Source organism: Morone saxatilis, unplaced genomic scaffold (genome assembly GCF_004916995.1).
Source record: "Morone saxatilis isolate NCDOM2014 unplaced genomic scaffold, NCSU_SB_2.0 Contig5, whole genome shotgun sequence".
NCBI lineage: Eukaryota > Metazoa > Chordata > Actinopteri > Moronidae > Morone > Morone saxatilis.
In genome coordinates, this window is record NW_023340095.1 from 16328319 (window position 1) to 16336467 (window position 8149).

Genomic DNA, 8149 nt, shown 5'->3' on the forward strand with positions numbered 1-8149 from the left:
GGCTCTCTCTCTCTCTCACTTTACGCCCCTCCCCCTCTCCAGACCCCAGTGAACCCAGCGCCATTACTCCATCTGACGGGTACAGTTACACCCGCCAGCGCTCACAAACGCGCAACCCCCCACCCCCCCCCCCGCGTGCCCCCCCCCCCCCGCCCCCCTCCCACTGTTAGCATTTGCGGAGCTGGTGTAGAAAGACACGAGAGTAGGAGGTAGCAAAGCACAGAAAGGAGCGGCGGATTCCACCTCATGAAGCATACAGCTTGAAGAGTTTGCGGTCAACAGGACACTTTTGTGGAGACAAGACAAGAGAGAGAGAGAGAGAGGAAAAAGACGGATGTAAAAGAATGAGCAGCTCCAAGCGGCAGAGTTGCCATGGCTACGGGGAAACGGATGAATGAGTGACATCACAGCGGCGGGGAGGTGAGAGAGTGTGAAATTGATTTGGTGGCGGTGCACGGGGAGGCGTCTCTCGTCTTCTCGTCGGGCAGACACATTTCTCTCTCCTCCGTACCCCGGTGTCTTCTGCGGACGCGCTCTCACCGGTAAGGCTCTGCTGTTTCTCTGCTCCTCATCAGAGTGAGGGCTGATTTTAAAGGACGGTGGTGAGTGCAAGCGTGATTTCTCTTTTTGCTCTGATAACTGTCTTCAGGTTTTGACAACACGCGAGACAGACATGGAGAGAGGACGTGTGTGTGTGACTGTGCAGGGCTGTCATGTGGGGCTCCCCGCGTGCCACTGGGAATGAAAGGAAAGGCAGATGTGGCGTGCAGTTGTCACGGGTCTAAATATACCATGAGATGCTTAGTGTGGAAGAATGTGTGTGTTTCTGGGTAAGAATGAACAGCTGATTGAAGAATGATTTGAGTGTGCTGTGAGATATCTTCACTATGAGGATTATTGTAAAGGTTGTCACATGTGAGAGCTCTGCTTATCTGTTGATATTATGCTTATGTGTTAGAGAGAGACGCACTATTTTGTAGCGGTGCTGTTGTCAAGCAACTTGCTGGGCTGATGCTTTCAGTTCTCATGCAATAATGTCCTGGTCCCTTAGCGAAATTGTCGTGTCACTTTCCCCTCTCTGTGGGGATATCAAAGCACGGGGTCAGCCACTGAACAACACCTTTTGGAGCTGGTAAAGTTTCACTGAAGAACACTTCAGAGAAGCTGCGTTTCCAACACTGGAGTGTGAACCTGGCTCCTCCGATTAAAGGGCGGTCTTCCTTCGTAGTTCACCACCCTGCTCCGAGTTCATTGGCAAAGCCTGTGCCATTCATCTGGCTGTGTGATTAATGACAAAGTTGACTTGCGATGACCCCCTGAGGCACAAACAGCCAGAGCTGAAAGGTAGAGGCTAGAGGTCACAGCAAAGCCAATCAGAACCCTTAGCTCAGTGTCTCTTCCCTTTTGGCCAGCATCCACAGTGGAGAAACCGATTACATTAGGGATCAAAGGATAAACATTAAGGCTGATTTGGAAACCATAATCCATTACTTGGACTATCAACTGGTGAACAGATCTAGTGTGGAGGTGGATTTGGAATGGTTGATGGTTTCACATCTTTTCAGTGGCTACCATCAAGGCCAAAATGTTGTTGAACAGTGAATTGAAGCTCCAAGGACACCGTACTGCAGGCAATCTAGTGTTTTGGCCTCCTGTGACAGGCATATGTGAACAGTGCTGTCTGTGTGGTTTCTGGGAGAATATGCAAAGAGAGAGATTTACATTTGAATTTGCATTTAGTCATTTAGCTGCCACAATCAAAAATCAGAGCAGTCAAGTACAGAGTATTATGGGTAAAACCATGACAGTACATTACAATGCTATACAGTTACCTGAAAGGGTTGGAGTTAAGGAGTAAAGGTTGAAAGCTTAGTTTAAAAAACAGCAGGAGAAATGTTATTGCTGATGTGTTTCACATTGTGCAAGGTAGCGTTAAGTGGAGGAGATGTTGTGAGGGTGTCTTTGAGAAGGAGTGAGATGCCAGAAGTCAGTGAGGCCAGCTTCAGCACTGAGGGTACGCTCAGGGCATCAATTATTAAGTGGGAGGAGATGAATATACATGAAGCTATTTCAGACAGTTTAATTTGAAACTGAAGAAAAATGTCCCTGGCAGGTGTAGGTTGTATACAATACATATACATATATGTACACCGATCAGCCATAACATTCTGAGCACCTGGGCACCCTGGTGGTCAGAATGTTCTGCAGCCCCATACCAACAAACTGTGATACACTGTGTATTCTGACACCTTTCTATCAGAACCAGCATTTACTGTTTCAGCTGTTTGAGCTACAGTAGCTGTTGGACGAGCGTCTTGCCTAACAAATACCCCCAATATTATCGTAATAAAAAAACTAAAACACTGACGCTAACAAAAATGTAAACTAAACATTTATAAACAATAAAGACTAAGCAAAACTCACTAAACTAACTGAAAAAAAAACTCTGGTACAGACAATATGAAGCTGTAATAACTCTGGTACAGACAATATGAAGCACTACTGGCCTGTCTTTTAAGTCAGGTTTCAAAAGCTCAGTGGCGTGTAAGGTCTGCCAGCTTTCTTCGGCGATGCCCAGCGTCTGCGCGCTTCGCGCTCACGCTCTCGCGCCCGTGTAGAGCCACACCAGCTCTTATGCACTTTGTCTCCAACCACTAAACACAACTGCCCTGTAGCAAAACGCAACTCAACAGAGTTTTTTTTTTTCTCAAAGTAAATAATGTGAAGTGGAATCTAAGCCGTTCCACTCTGGGCCTCTGACAGTGCATCCTTTTTTATGTGATTCGGTTAAACAGTGAGTTTAGTTTTATTCTTGATCTTTCAGTTCTCTTTGTGCCTCTCTCGTTTACTGTTCCTGACCACTGGAAAGGAGGAGGTGTTTCAGTGAGGTTGCTTAGGGACATGAGGGGTTGTATTTACACCATGCTGAACTCTTATGTGTGTGTGTGTTTGTGTGTTCAGTCAGTCCTTCCTCCTGGTTGCCGGTTGGCAACGCTGTGGTCTGATGCGGTGAATGGACCTGTATACACATACCCTCATATTTAAACATGCCCACATGCACAGTGTGCAGGGTTTTGTCATGTAGGTCTACCCTATAGAGTTAGACAGAGACTTGTTATATATTAAAACGGGTTGTTTCATTTGTAACCACCACTTTTATTAACTCTATGTACTATGTCACAATACCAGATATTAGTACTCGATACCAGTCCCAGTGAAATTTCATGATTCTCAATACCAATTTGATACCACGGTAAAAAAACAAAAAACAGTGGCCCCTTTTCTTATTTACTTATTTCACAATTTAACTCACAAACTACTTTAATCTGCTCACCTTGCTTTTCCCTTCAGTACACTTTTTTTAAATTTTCTTCAGCAGTAACTTTTATAAAGCCGGCCATAAAACACAACTCAGGTTTGAGATTTTTTTACACCCATGATTCTGTTTTAACAGCAGGTTGGCATTGACCTGAAGTATCGGTTCTTGTGACATCCCTAGTATGTAGGCGTTGAAAGCAAGTGTTCAGATGGTTAAAGCAATACGTTTTTGTGGAGCACCATGGTTGCTGTAGCGTGACTATATGGCCATACATGCTTGTGAATTATTAAGTCCTACAGACAGCAAACTCTCTCTTCCTCACTTGGTGTCAGTCTCTCTTTGACTTGTAATCTGTGAAACAATGGGTAATCTGTTGAGCAGAAAACCTGGAACTTTAGAGACTACTTTTCTTGAAAAATAGCCCCTCACTTAGATCACCTAAATAAACCTTCCCTTTAAATGCTCCCTATTTATTTTGGCCATGTCAAAATGGCCAGTTTAGCTGTTCACATCAGACGCAGAGTGGAATGGACTTGATGACACTTCATCATTAAAAAAGGAGGCATTAAACTGGAGTTAAAGTCAATGCTTGTCACACTGGTAAATTACTGCTGTTTGTAGCACAACTACTGTTTGTGAGCAAGTGCTGTCCTAAATTGTCAAGAAGAACTCCTGGAAAGAGTGAAACCCTGTTTATGAATATGTGGGCACAGATTTCAAATCCTTGGGCATGGTTTACAAATGTATGGACACAGATTATGAATCTGGAAGCACAGTTTAGAAACCATGCCCACGGACTGAGAGTACAGATTTGCACATGAGGGTACAAAATTGTGGGTGCAGGTCGCAAAACCGTGGGCACGGTGTATAAGTCTGTGGGCACGGTGTATAAGTCTGTGGGCACGGTTTATGAATCTGTGGGCACGGTTTATGAATCAGAGAGCTCAGTTTATAAATTGTGCACACGGACTTGGAAACCAAGAGTACAGATTTACACATTAATCTTTTTTTCCCAGCTGAGCCCAGGGGGGCATCGTACACAGCAGAGACTGTGGAATGATTATAGCTTGTTGAGGTCTGTGCTGTGATTGAAGACGTGGAGTTAGGCTATAAACTCGTTGCCTCCTAAACAGTTCGTCCTCCTCTAGATCTTTCTTACACAGGACATGTGTTGCAAAAAAATGTTGCTGACGGGTCAAACACAAGCTTTGTGACTGCTGCTACTTGTATGGAGCATTCAGTCAGACTCCAAGCATGCAGTGGTTGTTAATAGAACATGGGGTGGGAACTGTAATTGTTGTGTAATTTCATTTTGATTGAGACATAATGTAGCTCACTTTGTTTCAATGCAGTTATGTACGAAACACTCACTGATTTTCAGTACTTCAGTGACCGTTGCCTAGCCTCTCTGTATTTTTTTCAGTTTCTCTTTTTGGCTCTGTCCAGCAGCTTTCAACATCAGTGTAGACAGCACGCAGTCATGCAACATTAGATTATGAAGAATGATAAATGACTCTGCTATTGTCTAGTCTTATTAGAAAAGTGTGCCTCATTTTAAACTGAATATATGACTACACTGTGATGAAACACCAATGCTGTTGTTAAAATTGACATTATTACCACGTTTTTGAAAATCTGCATTTTGTGGGTTCAAAGGCTCAAATGTTTTAAACCAGCCTCCACTGTGAGTGGGAGTCTGTGAAACTGCTGCGTTCATTTTCAGATGTATACTGATTGCGACGCTCCATTGCTACGCTGCTGTGGTCAGTCTGTCAGTCACTCTGGCCGGTGTTGAGGCCACGCCCCCTACTAAGTGAGGGAGCTAACAGAACTGCCGGGTGTAGTCACAGTTTATATCAGCTTAATACTGCTCTTCTTAGTGCTAAACAAAATAGTTGGCTTGAACTGGTTGAAAAAGGCTGTTAAATTTGTCTCTCTGTCGCTCACTCTTTTTTAACTCTGTCACCACTCTTTTTGTTTACTTTCCTGCTCTTGTTTTGTATTGATGAAGACCACTAGGCTGGAGAATGGCTAAAAACTGATGACGGCGCTGTGACCAAATGTCAGTATACTTTCTGTGTTTACCTTAAGATCGGTTTGTTTGATAACTCTTAAAGCTGGATGGGAAAACTTGCCAGTTGTGGAAATTACAATGAGATAAGAAAACTCTTTGTTTTGCACGTTGGATTTTCTGCCAACATCAGCAAGTCTAGCTACAAACAAAACCATTTTGCCAGAGGAAACATGCCAAGCTTGTCTGATCCCACTTCTTGATCCACAGTCAATAGTTATTTAATATCTGCAAACGTCTCAACATTTCTCTTTATGTAAAATGTCCTCCCTATTATAGTCAGTTTACATGATACAGACAGTGCTATGAAGTTTTCTTGAAATCACAATACTCAAACCAAATTCTTCTTATCATTATTATTGTTACACTGATAGTTGTGTTGTAGGTGTGTCGGTGTCTTCGTCTACTGTCTTTTGTCTTGACAGTTGTTGCTTTGGCAAGTATCTTGGTTTTGCCAAAGAGAAAACAAAAAGCTTTTTGAGTATAATTGTACATGTTTTGGAGTGTGTGCACAGTGCTGTATGTTTGTGTGTGTGTGTGTGTGTGTGTGTGTGTACTCTCGCTCTTATACACAGCAGTATCTCAGGCAACATTGAAATTGAATCTGAGCAGAGTGAGCGTAGCATAACATAAGCAGAAGGGTGATGTGGGGTAGAAAATTAGATCCAACTGTTCTCAGGTCTGTTAGCTCAGTGTGAGTCACTAATACAGTGTGCGTCAGGCAGTGGTCATGGTTTTCACTCTTAGTCAGCGGAGAACAGAACAAGGTAACAGGAGGACGCCGCCTCTGCGCTCAGTGCTTCTTTAGTCGGGAGCTTCTCCCATGCAGGACTGTGCTGCTCTTTTGTTTGTCTGGTTATTGATTGTCTCTCGCCGAAGCTTGCAGGCATCCTTTATGTTCCCATGTTGTCCATTGTGCCAGCTGCTTGGAGCTGGGAGCTAGGGGAGAGGGTAGTAAAGGATAGACAAAGGCAGAGAGAGATGCACTCACTTCCAGTCAAGGGATTTTGGAGTTGACGAGCGGAGGGGAGGTGATCTAGGGACAGAAAGAGAGCCATAATTAGAGACAAAAAGTGAGGTCTTCAGCAGGAGCTTGTGTGAGAGGAGAGAACCTAGCTCATAAGTTATTAATTGCTATTGCTCTCCTCGGTCTCTCACTGCCTTTGTCATATACTAATTTACTTCATTTGTCTGTAAAATTGTGCTGATTCTGACAGTGTTCACCCATAGCCTGCGGTGTTCCATTCGCCAGTGTCCCATCTGTAGCAATCTACCGACTGGAAGACGCCGCTGATACGACCTCTGCGTCCTTCCCTCACCCTCTTCTTTCTTCCAGCCGTTGACTATGAAATTAAAGAAATTCAACTTTTCCTGGCTGCTGCATAGTCTAGGGTTGGGTGATATGTTTAAATTATCCAACCGGCAATTATCAATCCAACAATCTGTGATTGCTGATATATTAGCCCATGTGCTGCGTTTGGCGCCCCCCGACCCCCCTAATCACTGCCCCAGTAGGTTCAGTTGGGACACCAACTCTGGTGTGTAATTATCTACTCTGTGAAGATATTCTGGCTCTACGTGCTGTCGTTGCCTCTCTGTTGCCCGACCTGTCCCTGCTGTGTCCTCATCATCCCCAGACTTAGAGTCTTGCTTGGAGCTTTTGCACGTCACCCTGTTACTGTATTCCCTGACATGAAAAACAATTTGAAATAAACCCTTAATTCACCACAGTCAGATGTGAAAATACATTGGCTCTACAGGTCTTTTCCCTCATTTGTTTTGTGGCTCAGTGTGTGTACTGTGCTGCTGAGCAGCTCTAATTCTTCTGAAACACAACATTAAATTAGTAAAATAAAATGACAAAACTTGGCCCAAAAAAACAACCGCTGATGGACTGAGCTAATCGCCCATATATTCGTCCAGTCGCTATCGAATAATAAAGTTATGACATATTATAAGTATGTCCGCCACCTGATCACTCAGTTGGGATCATATTCCCAATTTAAAGCTAGCAAGATGAATTATGATCAGCTATCCAGTTTTTTTCTAGTCCTTTTGTTTCTTTGTCATAGGGAATCTTGATCAACCATTCAATGGGAGTTCATCCTTTTTTGTCTTGATTGTATGTTTGTATGACAATATTCTAAGGTAAGGGGGATTCCAGTTGAGTATTAGGGAACGTTTCACCACATTTGAGTGTTGAGCTAACTGATCTGATACGACTGTAGCTGAACTGGCCTGGCACACATGATGGACAGGCAGCTCCAAAGTAGATAGTGCCTATCTTGTCATACCTGGTGCACCTGTTTCCCTGGAAACAAACAAGTATTGGTTCAGAAGGATGGAATATTATAAAAAAGTATTTACAATGGTCCTTTCACAATATTTCTCAAAATTATTGCCAATATTATACATGGGTTTTTACCAAAACAATAATTTTAAATACTTTTTTCAACAAAATGCTTTTTTACCATACCATGGTACCGTGTACCAGCACCACAATGACATTGAGCATTGTGTCACTTAGGGATGTCACATGAACCGATACTTCGGTACCCAGTCGATGCCAACATTTTTAAAACTTGACGGTACAGGATTTTCTACAGTAGCGTAGGTACCAAAGGTACAGAGGACGTAATTCTTCAGGGCAGCATAAATGCTTACAGATATTCTGGTCTGCCCCTAAATGCCAAAAGAGGGAGAGGAACATGTAGGAAACGGCGACGTGCAGCTGAACAGGTGATTTACTCGCAAAACTT

General features: G+C 43.4%; 1 protein-coding gene across 1 annotated transcript in view; it reads left to right on the forward strand.

Moving 5' to 3' along the window:
- The first annotated feature begins 320 nt into the window (after positions 1–320).
- The window catches only part of myo16 (myosin XVI), an 88155-nt gene continuing 80326 nt past the window's right edge, over positions 321–8149 (forward strand). The window contains exon 1 of the mRNA XM_035676552.1: positions 321–542. The gene's annotated coding sequence lies outside the window, so the exon portion shown is untranslated. The remainder of the gene's footprint in view (positions 543–8149) is intronic.